At 38.3% G+C, this 19974-nt stretch overlaps 2 long non-coding RNA genes across 3 annotated transcripts in view; one reads left to right on the plus strand and one right to left on the minus strand.

The window, feature by feature from the left end:
• Window positions 1-19974, minus strand: part of LOC142056356 (uncharacterized) — a 161097-nt gene that overhangs the window by 62998 nt on the left and 78125 nt on the right. The window lies entirely within an intron of this gene.
• The window catches only part of LOC142056357 (uncharacterized), a 61073-nt gene that overhangs the window by 31493 nt on the left and 9606 nt on the right, over window positions 1-19974 (plus strand). The window contains exon 3 of the long non-coding RNA XR_012660305.1: window positions 3662-3784. This is a non-coding gene — a long non-coding RNA (uncharacterized LOC142056357). The remainder of the gene's footprint in view (window positions 1-3661; window positions 3785-19974) is intronic.

Here is a 19974-nt window from a genome sequence, read left to right on the forward strand (position 1 = left end):
CATTATTATTTTTTTTAATACTCAAGTGTAGCATCTACTTAATGGCCTTTGTTACATGTTCAGAAAACTTGCAAATATAGGCTGTCATTATGTTTCTGTCTATTTGAAATGAATCCTGTGAAGGACAATCAGAAAATTAAAAACAAAATATATACACTTATTTTTGTCTTTTTTAAGCAGACAATTCATTGGGATGACTGTCCCGTAAGGAGACCAAACTGCAATGGAGGAGAATTAGTGTGTTATGGCAATTCAGTGTACACCAACCATGATTGTTGGCAAGTCTTTACTTCAGGGAAATGAACAGTAGCCCTCACTGGAAATTCAACCTGTTGTACAGTTATTAGCGGCCTCAGCACATACTGATGAGCGAGGCAAGTGTGAGCCAATTGTTACCCCTTAATACGGCAAATGTAGAAGCCTTGTACACAGTTAAAAGATGGGCATGCTTTGAAAGCAAATTATCTTTTCTGAGAAGCTGAAAAGCAAGTTACTTCGTCTTTTATGACTTTGTATAACCTCACTCCCTTAAATGAAAGCAAAATACATATTCTGAAATGACATTGCATTTGCCTTCTTACAGTTACTTCTACCTGGAAAGTCACTATGTATTTAACCTTCCTAATAACACTATATGTAGGAGTTTATACTTGACTTAGAAAAATTCTCCTCCTCTACTACCTACACAAAATGAGTTACTGATGATCATTTTAGTCTTTAGCTACTGTTTAGAAAAGTAAGGAGAAAAAAGTTTCATAATGGATTAACCTTCACATCTTGTCTGAAGTAGGAGTCCTGTGGAAATGAATAATTGGCAGTTCCTGGCTTTTCAGATTCAAAAAACCTCCTCACATTTCATAGCTTCAAAAATCTCTATTTTGTATAAACTAATACTCAAATTTCTTCCAAGAAAGTCCATTTGCCAGTAAGGTAGTGTAGTAAATGCAAAGTATGGCTATATCTATTTGCATCTGTGTACCAGGAAGACTAATATGTCTAAAATAGGACATTGTTCTGAGAACCATGCAAAACCAAGAAAATAAAATGAAAGGGAGGCAGACCTCAGAGAACACAAGCAATATGTAGAATATTTTTATATTCCACTTTACGCCAGATCTCTAAAGCTGAAAGCACTCACCTGCATTTCACATAAGACACTGTTTCAGTGGCCAATGTTGGTTTAAAAAAAAAATGATAAAGATGCATATGCACAAGTTGATTTTTCAGTTAGTTCCATCAAGACGGAGTTAACCCATGTGCTCAGTGCTGTCCCTATTAGTGAATACATGGGAGCAGAAGTTCCTTGCTCTTACCAGAGTCAAGAATTGGGCTGCTTCTTTTCATTTTGACAAGACACAGATTTTTCTGGGTTTCCAAACAAGCAAAAACTGATTTGCCTTTCCAGTCATGCCAAAAAGGAAATAGACCAGCTTCCCCTTACTGCTCTAACAACACAAAGAAGATATATTTGTATTTTAAAGCATGTATGAAAAAGAGAGCACAGAATTTGAAGTGGTTCTTTGGCACATCAATAAATCCCATCTAACCAGCATAGTTTATTTGTCCCTTCACTCCCATCCAGTGAAAAAAAGCCAGAGTGATCTTCACAGCTGCTACTTTTCAAGACAGACAGCATCTCAGAGATGCACATCCATCAATATGTCCTGCAAACTTTTAAATGTTCTGAAGCATTGTAAAGGCATAAATCACGCAGTAATAAATACATCATACCATATTTGGAGATGAGGTTTTTGAATATACACTATTATTTAGAGCAATAGAGGAATCCTGAAAACACTTTCTAATGCTGTTTTTCTTTCCTCTGTTTTTAAAATATACCCAGGCTGCAAGCAGAATTTGCTTTTTTCTCTTTTTTTACATCTATCTTGGATTACCATTGGGTAACCAAAGGAAAAAAAAGCTGTCTTTTGCCATCGTCTGCAAAGGAGGGAGGCATAAATAGGCTTGACAGCAATAATTTTGAGAAAAAGATTCAGATATTTAATAGTTACTTCTAACAACTAAATAGTTATTCAGTTGTATATTTTCAGCCAGAAGACTGCAAGTCCTTGAAGTTTCCTATTGCATGAGGCCTCACATAAATAAATACAAAATCTGAAAACCAAGAGAAATTTAATTTTAAAACAACAGAAAATTTTAAGTAATAATGCCACTACTGTTGCCTCCTTGTCTTAGTCACAGGAAATGACGTCAAGTGCCCTGAATGACAGACACCGAGTGTGATCCTGAACAAGTCACATTTTCTTTACACCCCACTTCCTCCTCTGCAATAATGGGATGGCAACACTTCCTTCTCTCACAGAGAGGTTGTCAAGAAAAATACATTAAGAGCTGTGAATGTTTGCCAGACAAGACCACCCTAATTATCCTACCAAATATGAAATTTGGCAAGATGTATGCCTCTGTGTTAGGGAAATTTATTTCTTCTTATAAGGGGAAGCCAGGTACAGTTTTTCCTCTTTAACATCATTCTTAATCCCCTATCCTTTCCATTGAATATTCTATTTAAGTTCTTCTGTAACAGTTATTGCAGTGATATGTTAACACCACCCAAAAGATAGTCTGACCTCCCTTCTTTACCCTTGAATCAGAGGTGTAGTTTTCCCTGTTGTGGTCATTTGTGTGGGAAGGTTAATGAGCCTCATGAGCCTCACATTTGGTGTGCTCATCTAGGGAGTAGTTCCAGATTGAAATCCCATTTCTGAACACACCAGTTCTATACTTGACACAAACGGATCCTGTGACAAGCCTCTGCTGTGGCTGACCACAAGGTGAAGTTTGTCACATCATTTGGAGCAGCATTTTGAGGGTGATTACCTACAGCAGAGCTGGACAACTATCACACAGAGGCAGAGAAGGGAGCAAGCACATACAAGATTTGCTCACATATCGTGTTGTCACTGACTGAACTAACTGTATAAATTGCTAGGCCATATTCTCCCTCTTTTTTTTTTTTTTTTTAAGGAATAAATGAGAAACAAAGCAGCACAGAATTGCAGTTAAATTCTGCAAGACACTGTAGCTAAACTGGAGTCCTGTATGTAGGAGAAATAGCATTTCTTTCAGGAATGAATGGAGAAATATAGTTATTTCAGCTGTGGCTGTGTGAGCAGGCAGAAACAACTGAAAAGTGCTGGAGAAGAGAGCCTTAACCAGTCTGGGAAGAAATACTTTCTGAAAAGACCATTCTTGTAACGGCCAGTTCTCTACACCATTCATGCTCCAGTAGTAAACTGTTTTTTTCTGTAGTTCTACTTTAGTCTTTGTCCAGTTTCTGAGATCAGCTAATTACCTGCACAGCCAGGAAATAGTACTGTTTCTGCCTCACACGACAGTGAGCGCTTTTCTCTAAGTATCATGAGAATTTTGTGCAATGCTGTTCACAATCTCCCGGCCTCATCACAGAAATACCAAGTAGATTGTTGGAAAGGATCCTTTGTGGATGACAGTTTATAAAACCCTAGCTTTTCTACTGTCTTGGAGGCAGAGGGGCTACTATAGAAAATGAACTGATTAAGCCTGCTCTAACTGATCCCACCTCACTCTTCTCCAGTCCTTGTCCTTGGCTTAGGGAATTCAACAAACACAGGGAAGAACAGGTACCAAAAGTGTAATGCTCTTTTCCTGTTTCCACTTCTAGAAGTTTATACAGCTGGAAGATAAATCCACAGTTTTTCCTTCTGGTCCATTATGTAAGGAAGAGTGTATTTGGTCTGAACTTCCACAAGGCACTGATCCTGCATGAGACAGGCGAGCATGTCTGGTAGGTGTGTGCTTGAAGAATCTCTTCAAAATTACAGTATTAAAATTTACAGTTATTCCACTTCCAAACTACATGCTGCCATACAACAAGAAAGAAATTAGGTTAGCTATCAGTTTGTCTACAATTTCCAGCTAGCCAACTGGGTTTATGGAGTTAGTGTACTTCAACCAATATTTACCTGGTTTTCAGTTTGCATTTAAAAGCAAAAATAGAAGTGAAATATGTAGTTGACATTGCTTCTCATTCCCTGCATTTATGCAGGATAGGTAGAATTCCCCCACCTGTAAAAACAGTGTGTAAATACACAGTTCAGTAGCACCTATACTTGGGATAGACACATGACAGTCCTTCCCTGTCAGACACACAATGTCATTATGAGTTTGCCCAGTTCAAACTGGGTGAGAGGTTTTCTGAAAATAGAATGAGAACTAATGAAGACAGAATTTTGTTAGGAAACAACTTCCTGATCATAAAGCTAACTAGTTACTCTCGCTCTGAACCAGCAAGTAAAGGTGCCTCTCCTGGCATGTATCAGGATAAATACTAAAAAGGAATAACAGCTGTTCTTAACACTAGAAAACTGAAAACACATAAGAGAAATGATTGGGTTACAAATGCAACTGAAACTCGAGAGAGGGGCAGCTGTATGTCACCGTCAATGATTTAAGTAAATAAGTGTTTTGACAAAAGCAAACACTTTAATGTTAGGCAGCAGATAACCGGTCAAACACCACAGAAAATAAGAAAAAATCTTTATGCCATTTAAATAATTTGAGTGGTTAGAAATTAAATGTAGAAATTAGTTGCTAAAAAAAATCCCACCCTGAAGGAAAAAAACAGGAGAATTTTCTATCTGGACAGGCATTAGGGAATAACCCCTGACACTGCAGTAGCAGTTATGGATTCTATCATGTGTACTGAAGAGAGATTACAGGAAGTGATAGCGAAGTCTCTGGCTGATTCCATTGGGGTAAAATAGTCAAGAGTAGAAGCAGAACCTCCACACAATATTCTGGAACAGTTTATCTTTTCTAGTGGGGTGTACAATGTCAGGATGACCTATTGATTGGTTGTTATGTTTTGTCGAGGATAAGTAATGGCTCTACATTTCTGTTTAAATATTAGCTAGTGGAAGGCCTAGAAATTTGTATCAAGCAATGCAATCAGTTTACTAAATGCTGTGGAGAATGAAGGGCTTATCTAACAGTCTTAATGGCTGTGTTGCAGTTAGAGAAAATGGGCTGAAGTATATACAAGCATAAGTAGGAGAGAAAATCTGGTTTGACTGATTTTTGGTGGATGCTCACACACTGCAAAGCCAAGCCCTGAAAGAAACAGTCTGTAATAACACTGGGCTAAGAATTACACCAGTAAAAAGTGAGTATGTCTGGGAAATTTATTCCAGTAGGGTTGAACTGGTGAAAATATCACTTCTTATCAGATTTATGACAAAATTTTACCACTACACAAAGCAGTTCAGTTGCAGAGATAGACAAAGCAAGTCTCTTAGAAGTATCTTAAATACTGTATAGCTCTCAACTCACATATGGATTCGGACAGATTATAGTGTTATGGGATCTTAATAAGTGATTTGAGATTAAGAAACTGTTCAGATGTGTGAACCCTCAGGTTCTTTCTCCCCATTCAGACAGGTGGATGATATTTTCCAATAGATAAGAAAGCTATATTAGATAATGATCCATAACTAGAATTCGGAACAGAAACAGAAAGGTTGATGGAGAAGAGAAGACTGAGGGGGGATCTTATCAATACTTATAAATATCTGAAGGGTGGGTGTCAAGAGAATGGGGTCAGACCCTTCAGTGGTGCCCAATGACAGGCCAAGGGGCAATGGGCACAAGTTGGAACACAGGAAGTTCCACCTCAATATGAGAAAAAAACTTCTTTCCTGTGAGGGTGCCAGAGCAGTGGAACAGGCTGCCCAGGGAGGGTGTGGAGTCTCCTTCCCTGGAGACATTCAAAACCTGCCTGGACGCGTTCCTGTGCCCCCTGCTCTGGGTGTCCCTGCTCAAGCAGGGGGGTTGGACAAGATGATCTCCAGAGGTCCCTTCCAACCCCTACCGTTCTGTGACTCTGTGTAATACATGATTTCTTCATAAAACTGCAGAAGTAGTCCCAGGAGCAGAAATCAGCTTTACTTCCTAAATGAGAGTCCTTTCCCTTACACTGGAGAAGCATAATAGCATTTCTTCTGAATTGGTGAGAATAAAACACATGATCTTAAAGGTCTTTTCCAACCTAAATGATTCTATAAACTCTTTGAATTGATACAACCTAGCAGTTAGGGTAGTCTTGTCACAGCGTGTATTTCAACTCCATAGGCAGAGAACACTAAGAGCACCAGGACTTTCACATTCCTTCCAAATGTTCAGCCCCATAAACTGTTTCAAAATTATGAAGAGTAACCCTAGCTTTGAAAGATGGAGAGAGACCTACTGTGAGAGGAATCTGGGCTGTGGACCTCATGTGGATATTCCAACCTTCAACTCTAGGAGGTGAGAGTCTAAAGCTGTGGCTTTCAGACACAGCCCTGACTATATCAAGATGCAAATTAAGGGCACGTGCAGGGGAGGAAGCCGCACTATAAATATGAGCATGGATTTTTATTGTTAACAGCTGTCTTTGTGTCCTCAAAAAAATTCTCTCCCTGCCCTAAATGTTCATCACAATAGATAAGAAATGGTGACTGAATTGCTTTTCAGCTTTCTTAATGAATCCACAAGTGGAGGATATAGGTTTTGTTTGCAGTTTCTGACTTTTTTTTAAATAGCAAAAATTGCTTCACGTAATTCATTTATATCAATATCCCCTTGCAGTAACTGCATCAAACTCCTTGACAACTTAAAACTGCTATACTTGTGTTACTGCAAAGCGTCCTGCTACCTGATGGTAGATGTATGGTACCTGATGGCAGAAAATTAGTAAACAGATATAACTCAATTGCATGAGTTTTAATACAAATTGAATTATTTTATTCATAACATTGGTATTCCATGTGTTTATTAAACTGTCCTGCTTTTTTTCTGTGTTGGTTAAATGGAAATCAAACTGTTAAAAGAATCACTTGAGGATATTATGCTGAATTCTCTGCTGATATAAATTGTCATCATACCAGGTTTGGTTCGGTAGTTTCAGTAGAGCAGCAGAGATTTAACCATCATGTCTTATAGCCTAGGCAATTTACTGCAGTTGAGTATAAACTTGAGCAACTAAGCAGCAGATAGAAGAATCCAAGTGTCTCTGGCCTGTTTCCTTTATTTTGGTTTTTTGTTTGTTTGGTTGGTTGGTTGGTTTTGGTTTTGGTTTTGGTTTTAAAATTTTTTTTAATTTCTACTGAGTTTAGTTTATTTCTGAAAACAAATGGTTGCTGGAGGAGAAATTCTAAGAAAAGCCATATTTCAACAATTTATTGTGGGCAAAAATATCCTTAGAATGAAGACATATATATTGGAGCTCTAGGAAAAAAAAGCACCATCAACAAATAAAAAAATGCTAGTTTCTTCCTACCAGTAGCCATATGGCTTTAGAACTGATTGATGGATGCTGTCACGTGCCAAAGATGATGCCGGCATTCGTGCATTTAATAAAAGCACATATTTCTTTGTCCTCTGAAAGTCTCGTTTTATCCATGTGCACTGTGGGTGCCTCACTGGAAACTATACATTCCTGCAGGTTTAGATCAGTCTAGGCTGTTACTGCAGGCAAGAAAAATCTCCCCGGAAATTTTTGACTGGCCAGGGGAATTTATGACAGCTGGTAAAGGGCAAGCAATAGCTCTAGCTTCTGACAAACTTCTTTCCCTCTCTCCCCAGTATATAGCCCCAGCTACATCTTAAGCATCTAAAAGCAAGATACCACCTTTTAGAATCTGCCTATTCTGCCGCTGCTACTTTCAAATGTGAAACTGTCACTCTCAAACACAGGAGCACAGAGGGAGGTGCTGCCTTATGCAGAGGCAACCATGAGCTTCTTCAGGCACTGTGGGCCAGCCTGACTGAGCTGTTTCTGGCCCCAGTGAGCTGGGGCTCCTGCCAGCCCCTGAATGCTGAGGAACCGCTGTCCTGCTCCAGGACAAGATAGCAACTTGTTCCCATGCAGGACCAAATACACAATCCGAAAGTTTCCAAGGAAACACTTCCAAACTCTAGATCCTACTTAATTTGGATAGAGTTGTTGCCAGTTAAGACAATGACTACAGAAGATAAGCACCTTTAAAAAGCAGTTGACTGGAAACATTCTGTAATGCTGCTAGGGCTTCTTCTGTGCTTTGGGATTAAACAAACAACATAATAAAGGTAATCTCAGACTATGCAGATATTTTCATCAAGAGCAATAATATCTAGATCAGATTCAAGTGGTTTTTATGTTAGAAAGCTCTTAAAACTTCTCAAATTTTATTGCTTGGTAAGTTTGAAACCAAGAAAAACATTTAAAAGCAAACTGGTTTCACCATTTTTCAAAGCAAAAAGGATGAATTTCCCAGCTGTATCTAAGGCAACCTTCTACGCTTTTTGATACATGATTGTACTATTGCATACAATGTGAAACTGGGGACTAACTCTTTAAAGCAAGAAGCTGAGCAAGACATTTCATGGTTTCTGTTATGCATAGCCCTCTGATGCTGGGCAGAATAAAGTACCTGCTTTTTCAGCACAAGGAACCTACTCTCTAGTTGGAGTCAAACACCTAAGTCCTCAGTAAAAGCAGAAAAAGGGAACAAGGAATACACTGTAAGAAGAAATTGAACAGTAAGGCTCTCACACTGACACTATTTGGAAAGGCACAAAAAGTGGGAGAAATTGAAGCGCTCTCTGTTTTGGTGGGTTTGTATACCAAAAGGAAAGGCAAAAATTAGTGTAATTCCTAAAACTGGATAGCTCTACATTAATGTGGTTGCTTTCTATAGTTCATTAGCTTCAGGAATGGCTGCAGATGTTTTCTTCTGCCTTTCATACAGAAATGAAATATGTGGGCAGCATGTTTTGAAGCAGGGAAGGTAAAGAAAGGTGAGTCCACAGAGGAGTTTGACTGACCTAATGTCAAATAACCAACCTTGCAATTTTGCAACTTCCCTGATGGGTGGTTGTTGGACAGCACAACATGCTTCAAAACAAGGCTACTAGAAAGGAGATTAATCGATGGGCTAGACTGGGGAGAAGGTCAGCTCTGTGATGTGTCCCAGAGTCCTTTACTATTATTTGTCTGCATAGGCAGCAGGCTAACATGCACTGTTGCATCCTTCCAGGCCTCACACCTCTCTCCCACAAAAAGCAGGGCATACAGAATGGGGAAGGGAAGGAAAGGATGGCTCCCCCATGCCAGTATGTCACTTTTGATACAGCCTTGAAACAACACATATGGAGTGTACACCAGGGAAAAAAGAAGTCCTCCCAGGACTTATGATTTTGATGTAACTGTACAAGACTTCAAATTCCTCCTTGATAAACAGTCAGATTTATCAAACCAAAGGAAATGCCCCTGTCCAGAATGAAGATCATGGGTAGCCTCCCAGGAGAAAAGAGGGATCAGAAGATGCAAGAACAGACATCCCAAGAGAGAAAGTTATGTGGGATCTAAATCAGTATCTCACAAATAGAATATTTTAAGTGTCCATATGCCAAGATAACAAAGAGCAACAAAATGACACTTTCTTGGTACTTCTGTTGGGAGATATCAGAGATTTTGTCAAAACCTGTCAAAAGGTGTCAAAAGCTGTTTTAATTGAAATTGAGAGGTGGTAGCTGAACCGAATACTCCCTAGAATACTACCGGACTTTCAAGGGCTCTGATACGAAAAAAAAAAGACTGATAGCTGTTAAGTTCAGAAATTAAACAGAATCAAAATGAGACTTACATTAAGCCTTTGATTTTTAATTGCTTATAGTGGCCCAGACTTGATTAGATTGGTCCTTGTGAAGAAAAAGTTTAATCCTGGGCAGAGAGACAGAGAGAGTTAAGACACGTGGGGTTTTTTCTTTAAAGGCAGGCAAGATTAAACATGGCTTATATAATGCAGAAAAGAGCCAAACAGAAAACTAGAAGATTAGGGGATTTGCAGATGGGCATGGAAAAGATAAAACATACACATCTGTAGCAGAGAAATAAGAAAGAAGGGAAGGCAAACTAAAGTGGGGAGGAAAGTCACATACTGCTACACCTGCTGTCTTTTGATGAATCATAAAAATCCCATTCAGTGAGGAGGGTGAAGTCTGAGATAGCAGTAGTGACAGGGAAACAGTCTAAGACTGTTACAGGCACCTATTCACCTTGAAATCTAAGACTCTTTTGCACAAATAATGGACATGAACACAAGCATAGAGTGAAGAAAGTCCATCTGTTTATGCATTTACAAAATGCTTTGAATTATGAATGCATTGTAGGTCTAAATGTAAGCACTAAGGCATCACTGAACCTGTTTATGTTTTGGTGAGCTGATATACATTTAGTTGCATTTGAATTTGGTCATATTTTTCTCCACTGTAAGCATCAGCATGATTCTAAGATTGTTCCAAAGATAGATTTACTGACAATCCAAAATGTAATTGTTGTGGAGTGGTAAAGAGGGAGAACTGTCTTTGGACTGCATTTTTATGGTCAGTCTGCAATGTAATTTTCAACACTGACTCTCAAATCATCTTTGCACATTTCTGTAAAAGATCAGACTAATGGACATGATGGCTCTAGGAAATTTTTGTTTGCTGTTGAGTCACACATTTTTGTTGTGTACACTGTTGTACACAGTAGATTGTACCTAATTTTTAAAATGTTTTCTCATTCAAAGCTAAGGCTGGCATGCTTAAGGAATCTAGCCAGAAAAATGGTATGTTATAATAGTGATTAAAACTCTACTGGTAATCTATTTTCAGCTACTACTGCCAGGAATGTTAAAGCACTTACACAGTAAATGAACAAATCCAAGAATTAGACACATGAATAGACTAGATATCACTGGAAACAGGATATGGATGTATGGTGACGCAGCACCTCATAGTCCTATGCCTTCAGAGCCCAAATGGGAAAAAAAATTATTTTGTTGTTGGATGTTTGAACTGAAGTGACTATATAATTTGCTTGAAACAAACATCTTAGGTGATACTTATAACTCTTTTCATCTCAGTCTTCACATGAATCAGATCTACCCTGCCCTCAGGGATTTTTAGAGACTTTGAAGAATTAGTAATATGGACAAACTCCTAAATATTTATCTCAGATACTTGCTAAATTATTGATGCCTGTCAACTCAGTGATTATTTGAAAGAAGGGTATTGACATTATGGAATTAAACTCAAAATCAGATTAAATTTGAAGTCTGCGTCAACAAAATACAAGTAATAAAAAAATCAATGGAAATATAACAGGCTTTTAAGGGTGGTCTGGACCACAGCCTCAACAAGGGCTGCATGAGACAGAACAACTTAGATTTTAAAGGAAAGGAATAATTTCTGACTGGTTCACATTGCTCTGAAGGCAATTGATTGCCATCAACTTCTCTACAATTAGGTTCTCTTGAGATAATTTCACAATATATTTAGAGGGTTAATAATGGAATACCCTCTCAATTTTTCCTTTGATGAAGTAGTACTGGTCTCACAGGGCAATCTGGCCACGATAATGGTTTCCTCTTAATTCTCAGTTACATGTTTATATGGAACAGTGAAGATAATTAGTTTTACAGTGAGTCTTCAGTTTTCTACAAATACCTGACTGGGAACTTGTATACAGAGGAGCTGCAGTGATCTAATGAAAGATGTAACATTAAGGCAGTTTATTTTAACTGGTGCAAGTTTGTCTGTAAATATGCATTAATTTTGTTGCATCTCTCTTTACAAAAATGATAACAAACTTCTCTTGCATCCCAGAGAGAAACAACATCACACCAAGTACTTACTGATTGTGTACAAACACAGAAATCCCAACTACAAACAGACTGGTTTTCTGACTGGTTTCTGGCAGCTCACAAAACACAGAACATACTGGGATCCACCACCAGCTTCACAAACTATTTAAAAGTTGAACATTTAACCCTGATGTTTAAATACCCAAGTTTATTTTCACATTAGCTTGCAGCTTTCTTAAGGACCTAGCCTCTCTCCTGGAGCCTGGAGCTAAGTGAGGCCCCAAGGCTCCCCTGTACATCACACGGGGCAATAGGTATCCCAGAAAAGTGCGATTATTTACGGTCACCTTCAACACTTCCTGCTGGCTAGAAGGAGAGTCCCAGATTGCACCCCAACCCAGCCCAAGGGCTGTGGGGGCACAGCTCAGTTCACTTGGAGATGGTACTGCCCTAGATGTTACCCTTTGAAAGGCAGTGTTAGGGCCTCAGCAGAGCCTCCCATACCACAGAAGTGAGAGGACCTTCCTGTAATGTGCCAGAACCCTTCAGTTAACGCTGTAGATTTTTCACAGATGAAAGTCTACTCCCCTTTCCAAATACTAGCCTGTTATCATTAGATACGTTGTTTATAAGGTTACAAATTTTAGGAAGAGATAATTGGTAGGCAAGGTAACAGCGTTTTCCAACTTCAGGCACCTAGTGGGCAGGAAATGCAGAATGGAGGACTACCCACCCTCCTCTTTTCACATCCCTTCAAAACTCATTTTAAAAAAATCAAGATCTACAGGTCAATTGAGAGTTCTTTATAAACAAGTGTTTTGTTGCAGAGTTTGGCTCCTACATATGCAAAGAGGTGCTTTGCACTTTCATTAGTGTCACAGAAGTTAGGAGTAAACTTGGATGCTCTACCAAGCACTAGATGCAGAGTCCACATGCATGCCCTGAGGTGCACAGGGTATGGGTGAAGTGAGACTGGGTTTATGCTAGTACTTCTTTCCTTTTTTTGACCCTCCTTCATATCTGAGTTTTCACAAGAAAGAGACAACAAGCCATGACAGGTGCACAGGGCTCAATCTACAATTAAGATCACTGAATTCTGGAAAACTCTGATATTACGGTATTTTTTGAGAACTTCCATTTGCCTGCTTCTGAACAACATAAAAATGGAAAGGTTTTTCCAGTCCTGATCATGTAAGAGTATCTAGAAAAGGAGATTAATATTGCATAGAAAATGGAAAAGTCTCCCATTTCTCCAATGATTTACAAACATCTGTTCCATGTATTTGCCATTTTGTTGCTTACTGCTTAAGTAGGTACCTATTCAATTAATGCATCAAGCACAATGTTTTAAATACATTAATATATGTTAATACTACATTCTTAGGACTAGCTTACCTAAAATCTCTGTTCCTCTCTTCTCCCTGAATGTTTTAATTCATTCTTCATTTAGGTGGAAAGCTTGGAGGCAGGAATATGTAAGTTCTAGCAACCGTTCTGGCAATTATGATGTCAATATATACTGGGTGCTATATAATTCAAGCATATTAAGAAATCATCCCTTTTCCTATTCTTTTGTTCTAATGTTCACTGGCTCAATTTTATTGTATTTGTGTACAAATAGATACTCTGTTATATAGGCCATCAGTCTATTCACACATGAAGTATATTACTTCCAGAATACTTAAGTATTCCCTCAGGAATAAATCCAAATTTAATTAAACCCAACACACAGTCAAGTTACTAGTCGCTTGTGCTGTCTGGCTTCCTACATGTTGTATGAGTAATGCTACTTTTCCCACTTTTACCTGTGGAAAAATTCTGTCAAAGTAAAACTTTGTACACAAGTACACTCTCAGTAGTGATTAATGGGAACTGTTATAGGAAACGCGTCAAGCTTTAGAACGGTTACCTGCTCAAGAGACATTAGGACATATCAAGTTATTAAATGTAGTCATATGATGCCTGAAACAGATTATTTCTCCACACTGCAAAAATGACAGTAATAGTATGCGATACAACACAGCTTCTCAAGTGGCAATTTTCCAGTATCTGTTTTCTTAGTTTCATTCTGAACTATGCCAGAGTGTTTTCACCTCAGTACCTCTGACAATTAAAAGTCAGTAATTTACAGATGCTTAACCTAAGGTGACAATTTGGGAACTTCTTTGAATGATAGCAGGAAGAGCAGTGCTGAAATGGCAGAATGGAGAACGCATCATTATATAGGAACATTACTGGTACTTCTAAAGGAAAAACATAAAAAAGAAAATCCAGTAGCACCTGATATACTCTGTCAGAAACTAACAAACCCTGATACCTCGTAGCTGTGTCCTGGCCACATACCACAGAACCATAATACACTGCACAAGGTGAATAAATTAACTGAGCACCAATCCCTCCTGGCCTTTCCGTGGCAGAAAGAGGTTGTGTGCTCTCTCCCCCCTATGCACATATGCCAGACAGGCCAGAATGGCCTTATTATAGAAAAAAAGTCATGCACCTGGCTTGGAAAAACTAAGTGTTAATGAAAATTGCATTCACAAATCCTAGTTCCCCATACTGAAAGTATCTCTAAATCCCATAGTGTTTATAAACACACTCTTGAGCTCCTGAGTTCACCTGATGAGTCCTGCTACTGTGGGCAACTATGAAGCAAAATAGTAGTGTGATTTTGTAAAGCATCAGACAACATTCTCTGACACATAAATAATCTGATCTATGTAAACAAAGGCTCTTCTAGAGATCACATTGAATGCAATCTCTTTGTAGTTGAATTTTTCATATTAGAAAATGAATCCTTACTGACCAGACACTGGCAAAGCAGTTAACTTGGAAATGAATGGCCTGTCAAATTAATATACTTGTCCACTTTGGAAGTCCAAGTTACTGTTTGCACTAGATTAGACTTTACATAAAAAAAATAAGACTGTTGCATCATATTCTTATCAGAAAAAAAAATCAAATGCCCTGTGTAATGAATCATCCTTTATTTACAGTGCCAGTCTGAGAAGATAATAGCACTAATAAACAGTATTGACACAAAGCCTACTGCTTGAAGACCTGCCTGTGGCCTGTGTGCCAGGCTTAACTGAAAATAGTTCTAAACCGAATACTTTATTTCTGTATCCTTGTTTGCACTGCTTTCCAAGTGTGAGATTCTGTGGATTTGCCTTTTTTCTCCTTAAAAAATTCCTATTATTTGTACATCAGGTTGCTCTTATTTGGGGAGAGGTTTAATCTGCAAAAAACACTATGCCATTGGCAGCACAAAACCTTCTGGGCGTTCATAGCAAGCTACAAGAAAGATAACATAACGACTAGTACAAGTTTCCCATTTTACAGAGCAGAGAGTGGTATCTTGATGCACAGAACAGAAGCAGCTCAGATCTGGGCTACCAAAATTCCTGCGTGCCATGTTTATCTCCTACTCTCTGTTAAGTGTAATGTAATCCAAGATGGCCGCAATAAGAAACAAGAGTTCATACTGAGCATACCCAGCTAAAATAATATTTTTATAAATGCATATAGTATGCTTATTAACACTGTACAAGCTGTTCTACTACGTTGTTTACTCTCTGTACAAACTTACTGCTTTCATCAGTTTGGATAAGTTATACTATATGTGAGATATTACTAATTGGATATAGTGACTTTGGTACAGAAAAGTAACTGTAAGTAGGAAAAAGAAGACTGTAACTTCACTGTGATGTCCTAAACACAATTCTGACTGCCACAGGAATTGATTCTTAGTCATGTACTTGTCCTATTCATGTAGGATTCCACAATTCAGAGTCCTCTCCACCAAAAGAAACTACATGACCACATCCAATATTAGCCTTAAGATATGTTGCAAACATTCCCCTTTCTTTTCTGTCTGAACCTTCTCCATTGACTAAATGTTTCTGCAAAGAGGCTTTGTTCTATTTATGTTGCTAGACATAGTAAGATTTTTTAAAAATCAGTATTGATGTAACATTATCTCCATTCGTCTCTACATTTTGCTGTCTTCCTGAATATTACTGATATCATTGAAAAAACATTGGTATTTTCTGTAACTTTTGGCTTCACATTTTGAGGCAGAAATTTGCAACTCTCCAATATGAAGTCAGAAACTGAACAGTCAGTGCTTTAGCCATATAAGATTCAGCCGTTTCACCAGTTTCACTAGCAAGTATTTCCTCTGCCAGCCTGTACTTTACAGCTTTCCTTTGGATTTCTGCATTTACCCTGAGCTGTAACAAAAGCATGTGTGAAACATGGGAACTTAGTCCATAAGCATTTATGTGCTATATAACCGACTGAAAATAAAGTCAGGCAATAGCTCCTTTTCACATTGCTCTGCCCAAATTTCCAAACTGACTGCATTATGAGGAATCAAGGCTTTCACATTAACTCTGCTTTTCATAGACTTTGAAATTATCCATCCTGTCAAAGACAGCAACTTGCATTTTTCACTGAATTTCATGATGCTGAATATATAACTTGACAAAATGCCAATATTCTGCTTAAGTTTGGCTGCAGTACAGTGCGATTACTTTTGTAAAGGAAGTACAGACCGAACTCGCTTCATTTTAGTACAAAGATGTGCACATGCTGTGCATATGAGGTGACAGTCTACTGGGCTTGGGGACGTTGGAGCAAATCTGAAAGGACTCATTCAATATAAAGATGACTATTAACTTCCCTGTCCCAGGCCCTTTAAGATTTTTCCATGAAGTGGATCAACTGTGGATAAACAGAGTGTGTTGTAAAGACCATGTTCTCTCATGGTGGCCGTGGACGTACTTTTTTCTATTGACAGGTACAATAGATATCTATTTTTACTTATGTGTAAGGATAAAAAGATACTTTCTTGCCTTCTTTTCATTGTAAAACATACACACAGTGCAGCTGTAAAGTACAAGTTTTCTATTGATGATAATTTCAGAAAATGTGTCCCCTAAGGATGGCAAAATGATGCCATTTTGTGAAACCCATTTTCATCCACATTCTCCAGTATCGATACTTTGCTCCTTCTTTTTATTTTTATTTTTTACTTTAAAGGAAACAACCACCAAATCTGAGTGGTAAGATGATAAGTAACTAGAGAAAGGGATTTATGGAGTGAGGCAAAATCTGAAGACTTCCTTAAAGCAGCAGGAGTACCAAACTGTCACACAGGCAGCCTGGAAGTTAATTAATAGACTCAGAGTAAAATTCAGCAACATAGTTCGCAAGCCCATTGCTTTTCATCCTAACAAACTTTTCTTCTGCAAAATGAAAATGATTGTTATGTGAATGAAAAAAACTTGCGTGTGTACTTTGACTGTGGATATGAAAGACCACAATGCAAACACTGGAGCTTGAAATAATGTTCCATTTGTGCCTCATTTTCCATATGAGCCTGAGCACAACAGCTTCTGGATGGCTGCATGATCGGTGAGTTTGGCATATGACAGATGTGAGAGCCAGCTTGTGAAACAGCAGAGATATGCAAGGACAACTGACCACTGATGGGACCCAACTCCTTAATGTACCAAGATAAAAACCTATTTTTGAGACTGATTGAGTTTTAATTAAAACATGTATACAAAATTGGTGCTAGAACAAGTGATGGGGTGAGGGGGAATGTCTAGGGAAGCATAGACTAGACTGGATCACTTAACTTTGCAAGACAAAAGCCAAGTACTGTTTATAGACATAGTGCCTGATGTGTTCTATGTAATACCAGGGAAGAAAAGAACTACTGAAGCTATATGAGAATTATACTAACAGCAGAGGAAAATTAAAAAAGCCAAAACTTGCTCTGCATAACTTCAGGCTGGAAATCAGAGGGAAGTTTCTTACCGTTAGAGCAGCGAGGGTATGGAACAGTCCTCCAGAGTTGTGCCAGGCAAAAAATTAAACCCTTAATTGGTTTCAAGATGCATAAATGATCAAGTTAAGAGGAATTATAAAACCATGTTGCTTACAATAGCCTGGTTCCAGCCCACTGCTCCTACTACAGCTCTGGGCTTCTTTGGGAGTATATTAGCAAGGATCAGAAGCATTATAAGTGCCATTGTGGTATCTGTAGCCAAACCTCCCCCAGGAGAATCAGAGCAGTATCAAAACTACCTGGATGGTACACATCACCTCATATCTGATTGCCCGTCTACAGAAAAAACACAGAATAAAACAGATGTGGAAGCCTTGATCCCAGTTTTGTTTGTTTTCAGAGTAATTATTGCTGTTGGCAACTCTGACAGAGAAGGAATGACTCAGAGTGAATCAATATGTCCACAAGCAAAAGGCAGAGTGTTCACAGCTAAAACAGGACACAGCTACAGTTGCATAGCCATGTCTACACTACAGTCATAACAGAAAAACCTATCATATGCAATACAAATGAAACTGTTTCCTTTTCCCTCACTTCCATATACTCTATCAGTACTTGCAACATGAGGAATCACATATGGATTGTTGCTAATGACAGAATATTTCAGAAAATTACATTCTTGTGGTCTTTCAAATGTTGCAACCTCACTTAAGGCAAAACTTTGGGTTTCAAGCATGCTTTTAAGTAGCATTCTGACTAGAAATGGGAATCTCTGGTTTTCTGTAGGGAAATCACAATTTATAAAAAACTTGTTTCATGCAAAAACTTGCAACCCCCGTTAGTGTGATGTAAAAAATAATTTTTTGAAATCTTTAGAGTAATTTTCAAGTCAAATTCTACTTTGGTCAGCTGTGTGACAGGATCAAATTTGTCTGCCATTAATGTGCACAATGCACACCAAACCTGAAATACTATTATATTAAAAACTTTGTCAAATAGCTACCTACTATGTTTTGAGTAGATGTAGGCTGCAAGTGATGTTGACACCATTTTTTACTGAGACAAATCAGGATTTGTAAATTTCAAGAATAAAAAAATACCCTCATGTATCAGGATCTGACCTGAAACACCCCAGTTCTAAAAAAATATGTTCACATAACTGTGGCCATGATTAGAATAGAGTCCAGTGTGTTATTGGCCCTTGCTCTCAGAGCAGCCTACTTTAATCAACTGTTTAATATAAAGTAGCCTTCATCTTGGGACTGTCTGACCCAGTGGAGTTTCCTGCACTGTGGCACAGTTCAATCAGGGGGAAAAACGCATCTGTCTCAGAATAACATAGCTTATAGCTTGTGGGAACAGCTCTCTAATGCAAAGTGGAACATTTGAGTTGGAACTCCCCCAGGTTCAGGAAGATCTGACACTAGGTCGACTTTCTCATCCAGCGCCTTGGCTATGAAAAGAAGGATTATCATCAGTCACATGACACATGAAAGTAGTGGCTGGAGACAAGGCTAAAAACTGAGATAGATCTGACTATTGGAGCATGGCTGTGTCTGCAAGGACCTTAAAATCAAAAGTAATATGCAATGGACTTGAGGCACTGAGCAAGTTGTCTTGAAAATGAGTTAAGGATTTAAATAGAATTTATGTGCCTAGTTCCACTTCAGATCAGCTACCCTATCCTCGGGTTTTATTATCTAACCCTTATGTGCCCTGTGGTACTCACTAAAAATATAAAATGCCTGGTCTGCCCTGGATTTTCTTCAGATATTTGTTAGCTGCTACATTCCAGCATGCTCTTTTCCATCCTTGGCAAGTATATCTTAAGCAAGACCTGGGTAGCAGAGCTGTGTTTAAAATAGCTGTTAATGTTAAGGCTATTTAGCTTTATAGCCCATAGGAAGCAAGGGAAATTTACTGTGAGCTACTCCCTGCATGATGGCACACACCGAATATTTACCAAGTAAAACATGATCTCAATGAAAGGCCATTTTCAAGGCTACTGCTTAACAGTTAACATGCAGTGGTGGGTGCAAAATTTGTTAAGTTAAAGCCTTAAATATCTTTATCTCCTCTAGCTCTCCACACCAATATTGAGGGTTAAAATGAGATGATGATTCTTTTTTGTTTGTTTGTTTTGGCAAACATTTTCTAAGATACAATTGCTTGCAAACAAGGACAAAGTCACACCCAAATGAAATGTTGAATTAATGGTCACCAGGTAGTTGTTAAAAAATCCCTGCCAATAAGAAAAGCTCACACTGCATTACCAAATGGTGTATTTTTTCCAAACTACATATATTTGCAGTGATCCAACAATAAAAGCCCCCTTCTATGGTGCTAATATCTGCCTGAAACCTTGTAGTGCCACTTTTCACACAGATTCATTTTCTGAAGATGCTGTGGAAGACTGGAGAACAGCTCTGCTGCTAAATCAATCCAAAGAATTTATAGCAAGTTCTTAATGTAATATGAAGAATCCTTCATACTAAAAGTCAGCATAGGATACTAGCTGCAAGAGGTCATGACTAA

The sequence above is a fragment of the Phalacrocorax aristotelis genome, chromosome 4 (assembly GCF_949628215.1).
Source record: "Phalacrocorax aristotelis chromosome 4, bGulAri2.1, whole genome shotgun sequence".
NCBI classification, from domain to species: domain Eukaryota; kingdom Metazoa; phylum Chordata; class Aves; order Suliformes; family Phalacrocoracidae; genus Phalacrocorax; species Phalacrocorax aristotelis.